Genomic DNA, 20846 nt, shown 5'->3' with positions numbered 1-20846 from the left:
CCCATAATGGTGTCTGATGATCAACGTAACAGAGCCAGACGACACCATCCATCTGAGTACCATTAAACAACAACAACAGCCTATCATTAGGGATTTATTTGCAGGTGACTAGTATTCTCACTGAAGACTCCCCACTGAGCAGTAACTAAGTATAACTGGTCAGCTATCATCAGGAACAACAGTGGGGTCCATGAATACCACAATCATGTCAGTCACTACTTACAACAAAACCAAACCCACATCACTTCAAGTATGACATTCCAAACATGCCAAACTGAAGGAGAGCGCGAGCATTGTTCTACATCTATCAGTATTCTAAAGATATACATGAGGCATTTATTTGTCAATGAGATAAGGTTTCCAAAAAGTACTATTTTGCTATTGCAAATATTTAAATACAGGGGCATAGGGGTAGCCCAGTTGTTAAAGTGTTCACCCATCATGCCAAAAACCCGGGTTCGATTCCCCAAATGGGTACAATGTGTGAAGCCCATTTCTGGTGTCCCCCACCATGATATTGCTGGAATATTGCTTAACTAAACTCACTCACTCACTTAAATACATATTGACTATCAACACAACTCTGCTGTTCATAACTGGTTATTATTACATGATGTCAATAGTTAAAAAACCCAAAGAAAACCTACATTTAACCTCAACATTTCAACAGCTTGTAGAATCAGGAATAAATAAACACTACCAAAACATGACACATCATCGGAATAACGACAAATACTGCTATCAGCCTGACCACAAACATGTGACTCTTCAACTCACCATGCCCACAGCAGCTCTGCTACCCCTGTCAGCAGTGACCTCACCCAGTATGAGAGTATACACGTTCAGCATATCAGTACACACACCCAATACAGGAGTACACGTCCCGGATAGTACACGTCCAGTGTAAGAGTACACTCAGATCATGTCCGATTCATCATCCACCACTGCCCACACCACAGTGTCATGTATACAATGTTGATACAAGTCTCCCTCTGAATCACCTAATTCCACAGTTACAATGTCCACAAAATGTCAGCAACACCAGATCTGTGTGCCTTCTTCACAGTATCAAGACCATATAGACTTGCTGATAAAATACCTGAATTCTCATGGCGACTGATAATTCTCTAGCAATCAGCTCAAGCAAACGCCATACATCATGCCTGTTGCCTGCTTAGTTTTCCCTTTCCTGAAAGCAGCATACCTACTGAAGAACCACATCCGGATGCCTGAGTAACTAATCAATTACACTAAAGACGGTCAGTCTCCCCGAGCTGGTTGAGGTGTAGGGTTATTGATCTGTTTGAACACCTACTCTCACTGAGCTGCATGTATGTCTGTGATAACTGAAGGCATTGTGCAGTCATCACATGGCTAATATTCTACATCTCTGCTGTCTAATGCAGCATTATATCATCTATGTTTAATTTACCCAAGTTTACAAATATACCTCATCGACCAGCATGTTATGGTGGGTAGAATCGGAGGCCTATATCACTGAATCAATTTGGTATGAGCTATGTTATTGATGTTCCCAGGTTATATCTGGGCAATATTGTGTTTCAATATTTGCTGTAAACAACCCATCTATCTTGTCCCAGAGAAGGGCTAGGAAATTACATACTCCTCCAACACAGCCAGTCCCCGTGCAGCTGGAAACAGACAAATGCAATGAAAATATTTCACCATAACAAGAAGGTAGTATGGTGGTGGTCATACGGAATGGGCTGGGCTGCATAAACTAGTGATTAATACAATGCAGCGACAGGCAATCAGCGAGGCAGTGAGCCTGACCACTGGATCCAATAAGTCGCCTGTTACGACCAGCCTGGGATGTATACTATTCCCTGATTACCCAGGGGGAAGTTGAAGGTCACAGGAGATGTCAGTGTATCCTCCTCCACCTCCACAAAATGGATGGCTGCGAGGATCCAGGTTAGAATTGGTCTTCAGTCCCCTGCTAGTCAACAGAGGACAGTACCTGGATCAGGTGGACAGGGATGTTGACTCGGTTGTTGCCTAATGATATCAATCACTAGATTGTTTGGTCCAGACTAAATTATACACAGACATTTGCCATATAGCCAGCCAAACAACAAAACACAAGATGGACTTCCACATTACAGCACAAATGAGTCAGCAACTGGTTGTTTAACACGGCAGTCAGCAATATTCCAGCCATATCATATTGCTGTATATGTTGAAGTATGTGCCAGTGCAACCAGTAAGCCTGAATTCACCACACATCAGCCATCAGTCACGTCACACAGCCTGTCCAGTCAACCCGTCTTGGTGTACTATTAGGTTACCAAGCTGGTACATACACAATGTACACCAGAAATAAAGTCATCACCCAATAACCAACAGAGCTTGATCACCCAATTAGTAGCAGAGCTTAGGATACAAACATATGGGTTAAGTGATCAATTTAAAAATGATATGTTCTATAGCAGAAGTACTTTTGACACGACTCATGTTTCTTAGAAATGGAGTTTGCCTTCTCAGGGGGCCATAACTAATGTCCCTCAATACCAGTGAGTGAGTGAGTTGAGTTTTACGGGAATTGGGAACCGATGACATGTGTCAACCAAGTCAGCGAGCCTGACCACCCGATCCCGTTAGTCGCCTCTTACGACAAGCATGGGTTACTGAAGATCAATATCCTCACCCGGACCTTCACGGGTCCCCTCACTACCAATACAGAGCACTTAGTGCAGTACTGATCTTGGTTCCCATATAGGTAGTGAATGAATGAATATTACTTGTTTAGTACTGACTGACTGACTGAGTTTGGTTTTACGCCGCTTTTAGCAATATTCCAGCAACATCACGGCAGGGGACACCAGAAATACCTTCACACATTGTGCCCATGTGGGGATTCGAACCCCAGTCTTCGGCGTGACAAGTCAACGCTTTAACCACTAGGCTACCCACCGCCCACTTGTTTAGTAACATTCCAGTAATATTTGTGAGGGTCAGGGAGCACCATGAGGGAATCCAAGGTCTTGAATGTGAAGAATGACGTCGCTACAACAACGTCGCTATAGCAACTACCCCACTCTCCCTAAATAAGTACATGACATCATGGACTACTGAGATGGCTGTCAATACAAGTCAATGCACAAGGGTAATTACTAAAGACAAGTTTTTAGTAATGTAAAATGTATCAAAAGACTACACTGTAAAACAAAGTTTGCCTGAATATTTGGGTGGTGCTTTTAGCTGAAGTGAAGATTCAGCACACAATTTTATAAAAATATCCAGAAAAATTTTATTTGTTCAGTTCCAAACATGAGTGAATGATTACTGTTTACTGCTGAATCAGCATTTCTGCAGTTGTCACATGGAACTATTTCATGTCAGCATATTCAAAAATCTTCCTGTCATTTAAGGTCAAGTCTACAAAATCGGTCTTGAATGAGCTCTTGTCAGAGTGTAATGGGGTTAATGGAATAAAGCTGCTTATCATGACATTTGGTGCCACGTTTCCATGTGTCATACCACGACCATATTTACACAGATCATATAGCAACAAAAGTATACTGTTACTGCACTTATAACCAAATATGGATCCTAGAGCCCTATATTACTGACACCAGCCAAGGACAGCCATACCATCGGTTATGATCCACGAGTATTTATAATGTATGTACGCCAATCTAAAGCTCTGGGGCAAACAAACTATCTAATACCAATAAAAGCTACAATGGAAATGTATACTTGTTTTACTATGTCAATAAGCATAGCAATCGCACTTAGTCTAGTTATGTATACTTAAAACCCTGCTGCATCTCTCTGTTTGCATTTTTCTTGTCTTTGGTACGTTTCCATTGTGTTAGTACATAATTCTGATCATGTTAATGTTTTGGGAGAGTACTGCCCAGATGTGAAATCTCGACCAAATCCTTTTCCCTTTATATAAAATGTATTGAGCTAATAACCATGTGTTAGTGCCCAATGAATGGTGGCTCTGTTCGGCTCTATTCGGCTCTAAACACTATTCCGGCCACACAGCACCAGGGCCACCTTAACGTGAAGAATGGGCTGTATACATCACAACCAGTCCGGAACCAAACCCAGGTCCTTAGTGTGACAAGCAAACACTTCAACCATTAGGCTAGTAACAATAGGAATGCTGGTGGTCTGGGAGGAACAAGTACAGTATGGGCACAAACTGGAACCACAAGCTGTGGATGGAAACATTGAAATCTGAAATATCAATTCCAAAAGGTGAGGTGAATTGGGGCGTAACCGCACATCCATGACTTAAATTGAACTTGTATATGGTATGTTTGTCTATGAGTGAGTGAGTGTACGTCAGTGTGTGTCAGTCTGTGTCTGTGTCTACATTTCTGTGTATGTCTGAGAGTCTGTCTGTCTGTCTGTGAGTGGCTTTGAGAGTCCCATTGTGTGTATGCATGTGAGGCTGCATGCACTTCGAATAATGTCAGTTTAAGTGTGTTGTCCCACACAGATACCAAAGTTTAACATGAGCACCCAGAACCAGTCAGTATAATGCCTGCAAGCAAACCAGTCCTTGTCTTAGGTCATGTCCAGCACCAGACAGAGCAACATGAAGTACCATCCTTTAACATCTTGTGGTGTGACTTCGATCGACTCGACCAGGGACTCAACAACCAACAAGTCCAGGCAGATGCTTCATCCACTACAATACACAGGCAGTCTCATTCCCACAGATCATACTGGTCACCGGTCTGTGTTCGAACATGCCACAAGCTGGCGGGGTTGACACAGTTAATATTCACAACAGAGCTGGTATCAATATAGGCAAACTAAATGCGTCATTCTGTCATCAGATCAAACAGCCACCTGGACCGAGAGTCTAGCATCTGCAAGTCAGATTCATGAGGAATCCTTCAGACTTCCAACATAACCAGGTGAAGGATCGATTACTGAAGAAACAATTATGGATAAAGGCATGCATAAGTTAATAGGGCGCATATCTGAAGATTGATGTGCTCTCTCTGTGTCGGAATCGAACCTAGATTGAATATGGATGAACATATCAGGAGTTACTTGTACTTACATTCCTGAACAGCACTACACTGAGTGACTCGCGTCACCTCGACTTGTTATACTCTGCTAAACAGGTTGCTACACCAGACAGAATGGACGTCTGAGACTATCAAGCCATGATCAACCTGCCTGCCAGCACCAGAATGATGGCCTGCATGGCATGCAAGAGCAATAACCCAAAATGTTGATAACAACTTATCCAAGATGATGGTAAACGATATAAACGTGGATATTTACACACAGATAGCCTAATTATGCTGCAGATGTTTACAAATATACCAAGCTATCAAAGTTCACATGTGGCAGATATAATATCACTTAGTGCCTGGCGTAGGATGATAAGTATGTTCCTTACATGCGGTGTGGTGTGAAATACACAAACAGGTTGTAGCTCACCTGTAGCGTCACACTTAATCAGTGTTCATTATACACATGATGAAATACAGGATCCTGATTCCTCATCAATCAAAAACAAATACCCAAATACCAGAACTGGATCTTTCTCTGCCATAGGGATATCTGTATGGGCTATGCATGTCCTGGAATGTGTGTGTGTTCAAGTCTTACACTGCTTTTTGCAATATTCCATAAATATGACGGCCTGAGACACCAGAAATGGGCATCACACATTGCACCAACAAGTCTTCGGCATGACGGGCAAACGCCTTACCCACTAGGTTACCCCACCACCCCTGTTTGCCCTGAAATCCCCACAGGGAGACATGGACTGGGTACTGGCGTACAGGGGAAATCACATGGGGTACTTGCTTATTATGTCTGAAAGTCCCGCAGCTAGATATATTGACAGTAGCGAGTGACTACATCCAATACATCCAAGCCAGCTGTTATTCAATTCTCGATGAACATCGGCATGTAGAACGATTATGTCAATCAAGCTGTGAGTTACAGAACTGTCAATATTTCATGCATCAAGGAATAATTGGGACAGTATCTTTATATGACCTTCAGATAGATCATATATGAAGGATCATGAAAACAATCTGTTATGTTTGTTGTTTAACCCATTCAACTCTGTGTTAGGAACTAGCTACTTCCTGTCTCTCAGAACTCTGTGTTAGGAACTAGCTATTAACCCATTCAACACGCAGGGCGAATAATCGGCCACAGCGTTATGAGTCCCCAGACACGGAGGCCGATTAATCGGCCAGGCAGTAATCGCGTCAAAATGAGACATAATTTTAGGAACCTACCTGACTTTTGATTCATATATCAAATCTATCACATTTCACAATGTCTGAAAACACTTATTAAATTTCAATTTATCATATATTATCAGCAGAATTAAAATTATAAACTATTTTTAGCAATGTTATTGAAAACAACGATTCTCGGACACATGCTTGACGGCGGGTCCACAATAACATTGTCAAAGAGCAAAATAACGATGTTTGAGGAAATTATTAAATAAATTGAATAAACTAATGAATAAAATCAACAACAGCATTCATAAAAGTTGTCAAGCGTACATATAAAATTACTATTTCCATCTTTTTGTGCGATCATGTAATGCAAGTCAAGTCACTGACAAGTGACATCTCGACTCTCCGCCTCAATCTTCACTTTCGGACCACGATGTTTAATCGCGAAAATACATACATGAAGCATTTTTGTCACAGAGTCATAACCTAGCTACGATCGTCCAATAAGTTCCATAATTTCACGTATAGGTAGCGATTTCTTGCTTAATATGTTCAGAATAGCATTATTTTACCCAAAACTTTTGTCCAAATCTAAAAGTTTTAGTTTTACGAGGGCGGTATCCATTGCCGTAATATGATTGGCTGCCTTAGGTCCGTGTCTGATTTTGACCAATCCGACCCTTATAGCAGACTGTGGTGAAAAGCGTCATTAGAAACCAATCTTTATCCAATAAAATAAACTGCTTCTTACAACTGTGAAAATACTCTTGGCAAGGGTACAGTGATATTGTTGATGTTCAGAGCTTTTCGAGCGATGCCCGACATCAAAGCGATTTGCAGCATGTTATTCATCTGAAGCTTCAAAAGCGGAGGTATTTTCAGTTGTTATGTCATTTTACCCGGCGGAAAAAGCCACAGATATCGGGGAAATAGGCTGACCATACATATTGTTTAAGAAATCTTTTTATAATAATTTTCTGATTAAGTAAAAATGAAAATATAAAGAGAAAAGGCATGGGGCATGTTATGACATGTCACAAATGGAAAAAAAAATCGCCATAGTTTTTGCTCCTTTAAATGGTTTATCTGGGCGTTATAAATGTAAGCTTGCATTTTCATTCAAATATAAATTTATTTAAGTTGTAGTTGTATTATTTGAATAATATTATAAAAATAAACTTCATATTTATCAACAGTAGGATTAGATCTTTTAAATGGTGTATGGGATGTAGTAGCAATAGCGTTTTACAAGCTTATAATTTCCTTCATAAACATAGGCTTCATCTATGACCTCAGAGTCTCTGGGAACTTCGGTGTCATGGCAGTAAATGCCTCTGGTTGACTGGTGTTGAAAGAGTTAATTGAGAATATTTCGCTCATATGACGATCGCGTGCATGCGTGTGTATGTGTATGTGCGGCTGCTTGTACTAGCCCAGACTGAAGCTGGTTTTATAGTGCTAGCCCACTGAGATACCATGCCGCAGTGAAGCATGAATACCCCACTCAGTATGGGGTATGGAGCCGACCAGTCCTTGTTGTACACATTGACAGGGACCAACAAGTACCATATTTTAACGTCTTTTGGTATGACTCGCCTCTTACGACAGACATGGGCTGCTGAAGACGGGTTCTAACGCAGACCTACACAGCAGTGATTATTTGTAGTTACAGAGATTGTAACTTAACAAAATAAATCACTCAGATGCACACTGTTGTGAGTGGCATAGGTAAGTGGCAAGTGGCCACCCCAATCTTCAGCAGCTCAACTAGCCTTCACATGACTCAAACATGGACTTAGCTGACATTCACTGGACAATCAGATTGATCCATTTTCAGCATAAATCATATCTGAATTTCATTCTTGTTCCAACATTACTAGATGTAACAGTCGATGTAACTTTCATTTTAAACGAATGAAGCCGCCACCATTTAATAACATTCAGCATACCGGGACCAATATTATTCGTAACCAAAAACGCGATTCTCCATATTAATATAGTTTCCATGAAGTGATGTCCCCTCTCATGGAATTTGCTGACATGTCAAATAAAACAAATTCTCAAATGTATGGTCTACAAGCCAATTGTGAATTAGGAAATTTGTATGTGGTATATGCCTGAACTGAGCCCTGGAAACATGATGGTGTAACTTGTTAGATACTAGCTAGTATCCAAATGATACGGGCCTATTATGCAAGGTATCCAAAAGGCAACTTAGATCCAGAATCCTGATTGGAAGACAAGCATGAGACACTCTGAAACTGCTCAGATCCAGAATCTCTACTAGGAGACAAGCATGAGGTATTGTGAAACTGTTCAGATCCAGAATCTCTACTTGGAGACAAGCATGAGGTATTGTGAAACTGCTCAGATCCAGAATCTCTTCTAGGAGACAAGCATGTGGTATTGTGAAACTGTTCAGATCCAGAATCTCTACTAGGAGACAAGCATGAGGTATTGTGAAACTGCTCAGATCCAGAATCTCTACTAGGAGACAAGCATGAGGTATTGTGAAACTGCTCAGATCCAGAATCTCTACTAGGAGACAAGCATGAGGTATTGTGAAACTGCTCAGATCCAGAATCTCTACTAGGAGACAAGCATGAGGTATTGTGAAACTGTTCAGATCCAGAATCTCTACTAGGAGACAAGTATGAGGTATGATGAAACTGTTCAGATCCAGAATCTCTACTTGGAGACAAGCATGAGGTATTGTGAAACTGCTCAGATCCAGAATCTCTACTTGGAGACAAGCATGAGGTATTGTGAAACTGTTCAGATCCAGAATCTCTACTTGGAGACAAGCATGAGGCATGGTTAAACTGTTCAGATCCAGAATCTCTAATTGGAGACAAGCATGAGGTATTGTGAAACTGCTCAGATCCAGAATCTCTACTTGGAGACAAGCATGAGGTATGGTGAAACTGTTCAGATCCAGAATCTCTACTTGGAGACAAGCATGAGGTATTGTGAAACTGCTCAGATCCAGAATCTCTACTTGGAGACAAGCATGAGGTATTGTGAAACTGCTCAGATCCAGAATCTCTACTAGGAGACAAGCATGAGACACTCTGAAACTGCTCAGATCCAGAATCTCTACTAGGAGACAAGCATGAGGTATTGTGAAACTGCTCAGATCCAGAATCTCTACTAGGAGACAAGCATAAGGTATGGTGAAACTGCTCAGATCCAGAATCTCTACTAGGAGACAAGTATGAGGTATGGTGAAACTGCTCAGATCCAGAATCTCTACTTGGAGACAAGCATGAGGTATTGTGAAACTGCTCAGATCCAGAATCTCTACTAGGAGACAAGCATAAGGTATTGTGAAACTGCTCAGATCCAGAATCTCTACTTGGAGACAAGCATGAGGTATTGTGAAACTGTTCAGATCCAGAATCTCTACTAGGAGACAAGCATGTGGTATTGTGAAACTGCTCAGATCCAGAATCTCTATTAGGAGACAAGCATGTGGTATTGTGAAACTGCTCAGATCCAGAATCTCTACTAGGAGACAAGCATGTGGTACAGGGTATCTATTCTGTCAAGAATCTCTACAGGGCAGGTTAGTTCACAGTACCAGATATTCTAGAGAGAACAATCAGCTGCTTGCTAAGCAGTTCTATGTCAGCTCTAATAATGAGCTCAAGATAAACTGAAAGACATCTCTGTTGCTCAGCACATATCCTTCATTAATTGTATCTCAGAACACAGAAGTGTAGCTTATGAATATGAGTATCTGTGTGAACTAAAGGTGTTTCTAAAGGTGTGACCATGTTGACCTCGGGACAAAGTTCATTCATCAAGCATTCATTCAAAGTATGAACTGAATCGGTCTATTGGTTTCCAATAGTCAGCTGGACGTGATCTTTCTGGACACAGGATCCATGATGTGTTACTGAGACCGACACATAAGTATATGACTTATACATGACCACTAATCCCATCTCCCTGTGAGGACTCCGTTTCAGCCCAAACCTAGTGGTGTTATGGGCTTGTCCAATTCAGTTGGTTCTGTTTCAACAAAGAACAACCCGTGCAGATCCGGGTTAGAATTGACCTAACTCATGCTTGTTGTAAGAGGCGACTAACCGGATCAGATGGTCAGGCTTGCTGACTTGGTTGATACATGTCATCGTATTCAAATTGCATAGATTGATGTTCATGCTGCTGATCACTGGATTGTCTGGTTCAGACTCGATTATTTACAGACCACCGCCATATAGCTTGAATATTGCTCAGAGCAGCATAAAACTAAATCACTCATTCAAAGAAGAACAAATTACACTTTTCATGGTCATTTTTCTATTGTTTTGGTTTAATGTTTAAAAACAACTGAGTGAGTGAGTAAGTTTAGTTTTATGCCGCTTTTAGCGATATTCCAGCAATATCACAGCAGGGGACACCAGAAATGGACTTCACGCACTGTACCCATGTGGGGAATTAAGCCTGGATCTTAAGCATGATGAGCAAACGCCTTAACCACAAGACTACCCCACTGCCCCTTTAATAACGAGCATGGCTTCACATCACTGTGTTCTGATAACTACTGTGATAAACAACTTGTGGTTTTTGTATTTGATTCAACGCTATTTACAAGAAGGGTTTCACTGAGACACAATGCTTTGATTGTAACTGATTGATCATCCTCTTGTAAACCCAAGCTACCCCTTGTTGTTGTAATGAGGCAGAGCTTGTATTAATGAAACTTCATATATCACTGTGAGTCATCTGGACGTGGGCGGAAAGTCTGATGTGATGCAGGTTCTAGGCCTTCTTCACTTTGGTGAAATCACAGGCTTACTTAGGATCCCAAATGGCTAAGTGCTCTTATCTGACAAACTTGGAAACAATTAATTACTTTGCAAAATTGTGAAGGTTTAAAGTGATTCATTCTAACTTCAAAGGTATTTTACCACTGCATCCAGTTATGCCACTGTTTCTTGGTTGTTTTAAAGAGACTTCTACAAAGCGGTAACAATTATGGTAGTTATGAACTTGAATAGACAAAATTATGCATTACGAAAGAATTACTGACATTTGCACTGGAAACCACAATCAGGAAATAATATCCAAACACCCTCCTCAACTACACATCCACCCTCATCACCCTGCTAGTGAACACTCCACAAGATTAGTGAAGATGTTTTGTTATTTACATGAAGGATACGCAATAGGAGTACTATGTTGGTAAGACTTCAGATTATCATTTGCTTTCTTCCAATTAATGATCAAGAATAAAAGATTTACCAATTCCCAAGGCAAGCAGTACCCCACCCTGAAGTACCCCACCCACCCTGCAGTATCCCCTACCTGCAGTATCCCCCACCCTGCAGTACCCCCATCGACCCTGCAGTATCCCCACCCTGCAGTACCCCCACCCTGCAGTACCCCACCTTGCAGTACCCCACCCTGCAGTACCCAACCCTGCAGTATCCCCACCCTGCAGTACCCCTACCCTGCAGTACCCCTACCTTGCAGTACCCCCACCCTGCAGTACGCCACATGTCATAAACCATGGGGCATCATCACACAAAGAGACCTTAGTGCAAAGACGATTGCAACTGGCTGCTTTAACATGAGACTTACAACATCTATAGCTCTGTGAAATCAGACCCTTGCTTGTCAGGTTTGGCTTTCGTAGGGCTACAGGTTGGAATCAGATTTCTAACACTTTTCTGCCTGTCATAAGAAGCTCCCAATTTGGATTCAATGGCCAGGCATGGCCAACGGATTGTCTATTTACATGGGGTTTGTTGAGTCACCTCCTGGATTCAAACCTACACTCTCAGAATGAGGACAGGGACAGAAAGTTAGCCACCTCACCTACTGAAACCACCAAGGCTTGCACTGAGTCTATACTGTCTCACCATTGTTCGGGGACATATGGATGATATATTTTTCATTGTTAACGTTTTTCTGGTACTAAATATCATTCTACATGTCACTCTACCCAGTCAGGATGCTAGGGTCTCACTCTTCCTCAATCATCCTCACCTTTCCTGTTTCCTTGCGCTGCTGTGACTGACTCCGGACTTCACTGTCCCTAGAACACACCTTGTCTTACACCTCACCATTAGATGCCATCCCAGCTCTTCTGCATGCTGCAGGTGAAAAGGAATAATGTACAGGAATACAATGGAAACTTGATACAAGCTGCAGGTGAAAAGGAATAATGTACAGGAAAACAATGGAAACTTGATACAAGCTGCAGGTGACAAGGAATAATGTACAGGAAAACAATGGAAAATTGATACAAGCTGCAGGTGACAAGGAATAATGTACAGGAAAACAATGGAAAATTGATACAAGCTGCAGGTGACAAGGAATAATGTACAGGAAAACAATGGAAATTTTATGCAAGCTGCAGGTGAAAAGGAATAATAAGATTGTTTGTTGGAGGTGCCTGCAGACTTACATAAGGCTCTAAACTTGTAACGCAATAATTATTTAGTTAAATCATAATGATATAACTTATAAGTAATAAGAACAAGTTCTCCCGATGAAAGACAGACTTCCTCTATGAAGAACAGATTTACCTTACTTTCCTGGACAACCATTCAGAAGGCTGATATTAATGGAGACAGGCTACCAAAGCTAATATTACCAGTATAACATAGAACAAAATTTAGCCTGTGGCAGTAAATTGCAACTTTCAAAATGTTCAAATTGGAATTGTGAAATGCGGAATTAGAATGGGACTCGTGTGACACCCAACACCAGCAGCTTCCTGTATGTAATGTTTCCATATACAACCATAGTGGCCATACCTACAGTAAACAAAACCATGCTTGTCAAACATGTGTGGGAAAGGTGATGGATGGGTCCAATTGTACTCAGGTTCATCAAAAAAGATCACAGATGAAAGAACATGGGCAATATATTATGAACGGTATCAATATACATACATCATTATTGCAACAATTGCCAGTGTCCTTTATTGCAATACGAAACTCAGATCAACAACTATCACTTGCACGCATGCGTTGGCGAGAGATACCCAAACAGACGCACCTTCAAGTCCTCTTAAAGCTACTCAAATGTTTGCTTGTATGTCTGTCTGTCTGCTGTTTGAGGCCACAGTCTTGCCATGGGTTCCTCTCAGTCTCGGATTGGTCTTTTCATGGATTAAAAGTCTTGGGTCCCCGCTCAGTCTAGGATCAGTCTTGCCATGGGTTCCTCTCAGTCGGGGATTGGTCTTGTCATGGGATAAAGTCAGTCTGGGATCGGTCTTGTCATGGGTACCTCTCAGTCTGGGATTGGTCTTGTCATGGGTCCCCTCTCAGTCTGGGATTGGTCTTGTCATTGGTCCCCTCTCAGTCTGGGATTGGTCTTGTCATGGGTCCCCTCTCAGTCTGGGATCGGTCTTGCCATGAGTACCTCTCAGTCTGGGATCGGTCTTGTCATGGGTTAAAGTCAGTCTGAGATCGGTCTTGTCATTGGTCCCCTCTCAGTCTGGGATTGGTCTTGTCATGGGTCCCCTCTCAGTCTGGGATCGGTCTTGTCATGGGTCCCCGCTCAGTCTGAGATCGGTCTTGTCATGGGTCCCCGCTCAGTCTGGGATCGGTCTTGTCATGGGTCCCCTCTCAGTCTGGGATTGGTCTTGTCATGGGTCCCCTCTCAGTATGGGATTGGTCTTGTCATGGGTCCCCTCTCAGTCTGGGATCCGTCTTGTCATGGGTCCCCTCTCAGTCTGGGATCCGTCTTGTCATGGGTCCCCTCTCAGTCTGGGATTGGTCTTGTCATGGGTCCCCTCTCAGTCTGGGATTGGTCTTGTCATGGGATAAAGTCAGTCTGGGATCAGTCTTGTCATGGGTCCCCCTCAGTCTGGGATTGGTCTTGTCATGGGACCCTGTCAGTCTAGGATCAGTCTTGTCATCGGTCTCCGTCAGTCTGGGATCAGTCTTGTCATGGGTCCTCTCTCAGTCTGGGATTGGTCTTGTCATGGGACCCTGTCAGTCTAGGATCAGTCTTGTCATCGGTCTCCGTCAGTCTGGGATCCGTCTTGTCATGGGTCCTCTCTCAGTCTGGGATCAGTCTTGTCAAGGGTTCCTCTCTCAGTCTGGGATCAGTCTTGTCAAGGGTTCCTCACAGTCTGGGATCAGTCTTGTCAAGGGTCCCTCTCAGTCTAGGATCAGTCTTGTCAAGGGTTCCTCTCTCAGTCTAGGATCAGTCTTGTCAAGGTTTCCTCACAGTCTGGGATCAGTCTTGTCAAGGTTTCCTCACAGTCTGGGATCAGTCTTGTCAAGAGTTCCTCTCTCAGTCTGGGATCAGTCTTGTCAAGGTTTCCTCTCAGTCTAGGATCAGCCTGGTCATGCGTCCCCTGATTATCCAATGCACTATAGCATACAACATACAAGTAGGTCAATCAACTTGATCACAAGTAGAGTTGTAAATTTTCTATGTCCAAATCAAAACCTGCAGAAAGTCAACACAAGTGACTACAATCTGGTCTATGTTATCACTTTCCTGAATTAACAAGTACCCTGCCACAGACTGGGCACAAACAACAGTAGGTGCAACACATGAACTTATATCAGCGAGACAGCAGGTTCATGTCCAAATACCTCTCATACTTCATGTATGCTGTTAATAAGGGAAGATACTCCTCTATATTGTATGGAGATAGGTTGTGCCAAATCGATTGCTTAAGACAAGGGAAGTATTACATTGAGAACGAAGAACACATATTATTCATCTGTGAACAATATCATCAGTTGTGGCATAACATACTGGGCATATCTACATGTACTTCTGATACTACATTTGTTAACTTTATATCAGCTCAAGACTTCAGTCAGTTGAGAAAGATTTCCTTTTATTTATATAAGGTCCAGCAAATTATTGACAGGAGTAAAAGTAATTTATATAAATTTTCCAAGGTCTTATAATGTATCCTCTACAATATGCAGAATTAATATGTCAATATGATTGTATTTTGGGCCAGTGGCCTTTATACTGAATAAATATCTGTCTGTCTGTCTGTCTGTCTGTACCATAAGACATTAAGGATGACCATGATGTCCGAGAACAGGGACAGTTTCTGCAGTGGTTCAGCAGTGATAGAAACTACTGGTCGCCAGCTCGCCAAATGCGACTGAATGTGCATTGGGGCGACCAAGTTTTTAAAAATGCACAATTTTGTCTGGGCAACTAGATTTATCTTTACGTGTCAAATAAAATGTATGTAATTCATATGCTTTTTCAGATGTTTAATCACTTATCAATTGCTTGAATAAATCGTGAATACCTTAAAACATCGAGAAAAGTGCGTGCTGGTGACGATACCGCCATATTTACATCCGGGTTGGCACTGATGTACTACTGTATTTGATTGGCTTAGATAGTAACAGTAGCCAATCAGGAAACGTCTTGTTTATACGGCTCACTTTCCCAACATGGCGGAAGCTTGGTTATTTCTCAAACGCCAGCCGGCAAAGCACCCGGCGAGCAAATATGCCAAGTAAATTATTCTCTAGATATTTTTTATCGTGAAATCACATACATGCAATAATTTGAATATGACTTTCATTCATCAAAACACTGATAGAATGCATATGTTGCGATGGATTGATCTGTTCGTAGAGGGTGTACACTGTAAAATCTGATCGGCTATGACATTGATACTGTGATAACTTATATTTTTGTTAACATTATTTAGTTTCAAATCATATATTTAGGTTACTTTCAGTATTAGATCGAGCCTTCTGTTATACAAATAGAATGTTTACCGACTGATTAAAATTCATTTTCGATTTCCTACATACGAATTGAAGACATATATTTTAGTGAGTCACGTTTAATAAAGTTATAACTGGTGATAAATTGATAAAAGTATATGATAAATAAATTAGAAAAATATTATGATCACTTGTAGGGAATTGAAATTTATAAACATTTTGACATTATCTGAAATGAATTTCAGTTATACATCTATAATACATGATCTACACTGATTCTACAGACAGTGAAACAGTTGACATTCTACAAGTGAATGTCATAGTAATTTTGTTTCATATCTTTTTATTGATCATGTCATTTATGTATGATGATAATGATAGTCCTCATGAAGAGGATGTTGACGACATGTTCTTTAAAGAAGGTGTCTTGCAGACATTTGTGCAGTAGTTGTTGCTGAAGAAACTGTTACTCTTCAGCGCTCGATTTAAGATATGTTAACCTACTTGCACCAGGTGCAACCTAAGATAAAAATCTAGTTTCACCAGCCAAATTCCAGTTGCACTGCATTAATAGCAATATTTAATGTAAGAAATATGCTTAATATATTTAATGAAAGAAATATGAAATTATTTAGATGTTTTATTCAGTGTTTATCCACTCAAAAAACGAGTTGCACCTGGTGCAAGTTAGACAAATATCTAGGTTGCACTTTGTAATTTTGGGTTGCACCAGTGTACGTAACAAAGCACTAAATCGAGCCCTGCTCTTACAAAGATAATAAACTTTCAAAGATAATAAACCGTTTCACCTAAATTCATGACTTGTGTTAGTTTGTACTAAATTTATTTGGGCCACCAAAAGGTGGTTTGGGCCACTAACTTTCAAAAAGTGGTGGCCAGACATTTGGGCCACTAGAGCTTTTGAACGAGTTTCTATCACTGGTTCAGTGTATCACTCTGCCCAGTAAGCAGCCAGGCAATCTGCCCTGATTCATACATGCTACAAAGACCTGCCGATTTAACAACAACCAAGACCATCTGGGCGTGGTGGAAAAAACTGAAAAACGCGGAGGAATAACCAATAATCAAGCCATACACAATAATAAAACCAAAGTGCAGAAAATCATGTCGGCAACTAACACCGATGATCTGGAAATGTCCATTATGTTTACTAATGATCAAACTCTACAAACCCATGACTTGGATTGAGAAAGACGATCATAAGGAGGCCCCGAGGATATTTATTCCACCGATTCCAGATATGAGTCAAGAAAGTCATTGATTTTTAGGTACACGGCTGTCGATCTGACCGTTAATTTCATTGCAGAAAGAGCTGGATCTTTTACACACATTGATTTTCTGAGTATTTTTAGATTCCATTTTTAACTCAGTAAACACGAGGAAAAAGAATATTTGAAAATTACCTAGATACCTGCTGGGAGAAATGGCCAAACACACGAAGAATCTTTTCTATAATTACAAATAACAAGCTATTATGGTTTATTTCATGGATAAATATACAAGAAAATTGTGTATTCTAATCAAGCACTAATTTCCTGTGGAATCATGTCTGTACAGAAGCAGACATTATTACTGAACACACACCTGAAGCAATGGCAATATTAGCTCATATGTTAATATACCAATTGGACCAATACCTAAAGCCAAAAATCAGAAAATAAAACAGTTTTAACTTGATTAAATGATTTCTATTTGGCGTGTCAGAAAAATGAAAAGAAACAGCAAAAGTTATTGAACGATAATTTACATATAGAACAGCAACTGATCAAAACATTTTCTGCTATCTTTGACCAGAGCAAACCTCACATAAAGAATACAGTTTACACAAATGTAAACACACAAACATACTGAACAGAAGTGTAGTACAGCAAAACCACACAGAAGTAAAGGCTAGTGGCCTTCTTGTAGGCGATATGAACCTCCACAGCTTAAGTCCATATCACCGGACAGGCAGGCACTTATTGAACCGACTTTTCGTCCGTGGACTACAAATGTGCTGCGATTTGAGCATCGATGCAAAACTATGAACTGAGGCTTGGTTCGCTCTCGTCTGAATCAAATCGTCCTGGGGCTGTTCCAAACAATACCAACATCCAATAGTATTGTTGAGCTGCCACAACACTGAAAGAAGCCCCAACAGTCGCTCCTGAAACCATTATTTTTCATTATATTCACCCCCATCTAACACTGCTTGAATTCTCACTCACTGGATTGTGTGGTTCACACTCAAACATTTACAGGCAGCTGTCATTCAGCTTGAGAATATTGCTAATCTAATCTCACAGCATTTCTATAGATTTTATTGTCGATATTTCATGAAAACTATTTTTATTTGAATGTACTGGACCAAATGAAAGTTTACTAGTCACAGGCTTCAGGCTAGTGGTGAAAGCCACAGTCTGTATCATACACTAGGGCTGGGACGATTCACCGATGCACCGATATATCACGATACATTTAATATGTTTATGTTTGGTACAGCTATCGTATCGTCAACTGGTGTATCGATACACGATTTGTTTTCAAAACAGTATTATCTTAAACATGTTGAAGTACTTATTTAGAGAAAACTACGCAAGTATGATAGAGTTACTTGTTTGTTTATTACAGTAGTGTTATTGTTGTACACAAATACCTTGAAATAAATCATCTTGTAAATCTTGATACTGTGTGATTCTTTCAAGGTGTATGTAATCGTGATATGTATCAAATCGCAGGTAAAATATTCGGATACGTATAGTATCGTGACAGAGTGTATCGTCCCCGTGAGTCCTATCATACATCCCACTCTCCCACAGCCTATACCCCTATATATATACCAGTCTGTGTATATATTTGATTATTAGAAAAAAAGTCCTCGGGAAAAAAAGTCCTCGGTAAAAAAGTACCAGCAAAAAAGTCCTATTATTGTGAAAAAGTTCTGCAAATGTATATTTGTCAATTTACATTGTTGTATGTGAATAAAGTATTAAAAACCCGAATATCTAAAAAAAATTCTTAACATTTGTTAAATAGGACTTTTTTTCCGAAGGACATTTTTTCCTAGGCAAATTTAGTACTTTTTTACCGGTACTTTTTTTCCGAGGACTTTTTTTCCGAACACCATATATTTAAGGGTCACTGAGAGTCAGTGGGGTTTGCTCATGTCGCAACTGTTGAATCAAGGCATCTGCTACATCTGCCCCGTCAACACATAATGGTAATGACAACTTCGCCTTGTCTCATGCTGTCATGGGTAGGGACCAGACACGGACAGTCCTTCGTACATTTGATCAACATAAGATACTCAAACACAACTGATTTTGTAATTAATTTCAGATTGGATGATGAAAATCACTGATATTGTTACTGATTACCCTAGCCTACAGATGTTTCAGTTTCACACAAGCCACACAGACAATGTGGACCATCGAGTCCCTACACCTGATTATTAACATACCTCCAGTGTTTACAAACCTGCAATGTTTACATACCTGCACGTCACCGTCAGCCAGCATACTGGCCACAGACAACATTCCATTCATATGCTTATCAAAACACGGAATCACATACTCTAGAAATATATCCCATCTAAAACTCTCTTCAGTGTCTGGAGCGGACAGATTTGGACAGCCCTCCAGGTAATACTGCTTCCTTATGGACAGCCATCTGCATAAGAGTCAGTGAAACACATGTGGCAATCACTCCGCAGGCAGCCAAGCATGGAACTTGGGACAGGTGACCTGTAAGTCAATCCACCAGGTACACATGATCTGATCATAACAGCAGTTGAGCTCAGTGACCTACTTTGGAGTTCCACTTCCTCCTCACAGTATCACAAGCCTGTGACTTGATCCAGGAGATGGATGGACATGGAGGTGGCTCAAGTTCCCTGGTCCACATACAGGCTGCATCCTGTTGATGGTTTCAGTTCAACCTGCTTGCAATAATTTCCTCAAGTAACTCATCCAGTTTTCACCAAATGCAAAATGTTTCACTATATAAACACAATGAACACAAGAATGGAAGCAAATAATTTGCACCAAGCGTCCCACGGGACAAAAACATAAATATATCTTAATCTATAAAACATCATCGTACAAGGTGCATACACTTGACTTTCCATATGTTTAATCTATCACTGTTTTTTTAAAAAGAAGAATTAATTCAGATATACTCTACTCTACCCGAAGTGTATCAATGTTGTGAGGCTGCGGTGTAAAGTGTGTAGGTATACGGACAGATTCACAGAGATGTGAGTATAACTGACTTATACCCCACTTTCAGTGAAGTTAATCTCAGTTATTAATCTCTTATTACACACATGGCTTGCACATGGCTTGTAGACTAGACCATGTTGGGGCTGCTACAGTCATCTCAAGTGGCCTGACTTAATGATATACATGCAGTTCAGAAGCATTAAAGAGATGAGTCATTGTTTCCATACACATTGTTGCATATCTTACCGCCCTTGATTAAAGTCAGAGTCTGCTCATCACGCTGAAGACCCGGGTTCGATTCCCTACATAAGTACAATGTGTGAAGCCCATTTCTGATGTCTCCCGCCGTGATGTTGCTGGAATATTGCTAAAAGCGGCGTAAAACTAAACTCACTCACTCATTATATAGAGACAACTCCAGTAGTCTGTCCAACAACTTAGTTCTATATTAACTGGCCTGAAGTTTCAATAGAACTCATCACAGAGGATCATGCAGCCTATATTTTGTCTTCGAATAGTCGATTGTTTGGTTGCTCTATGCTTGTTAGTTACTTCTGAAATACTAAAGTGTTCACACTAACCCTGAACCCCCACTATAAGTCGCATCAACACAACTCTGCATTATACATAATGTATGCCTTCACTTTACCAAGGGAGACTCCAAGAGAATAATGTTGATTGTTTGAAGTTGTCACACTTGTTTAATACACTCACAGTCATTAATCTTTAACACTATCTTCAGCCCACTG

The 20846-nt window shown here is 40.8% G+C and overlaps 1 protein-coding gene across 1 annotated transcript in view; it reads right to left on the bottom strand.

Moving 5' to 3' along the window:
- The window catches only part of LOC124267821 (tripartite motif-containing protein 2-like), a 48035-nt gene that overhangs the window by 10265 nt on the left and 16924 nt on the right, over positions 1 to 20846 (bottom strand). The window contains exon 2 of the mRNA XM_046702819.1: positions 12195 to 12301. The gene's annotated coding sequence lies outside the window, so the exon portion shown is untranslated. The remainder of the gene's footprint in view (positions 1 to 12194; positions 12302 to 20846) is intronic.

The sequence above is a fragment of the Haliotis rubra genome, unplaced genomic scaffold, assembly GCF_003918875.1.
Source record: "Haliotis rubra isolate DU_JTF1 unplaced genomic scaffold, ASM391887v1 Scf134, whole genome shotgun sequence".
In the NCBI taxonomy this organism is placed as follows: Eukaryota; Metazoa; Mollusca; class Gastropoda; order Lepetellida; family Haliotidae; genus Haliotis; species Haliotis rubra.
The sequence above is the reverse complement of the archived record's forward strand: the minus strand, read 5'-3'. Positions and strand labels throughout refer to the sequence as shown.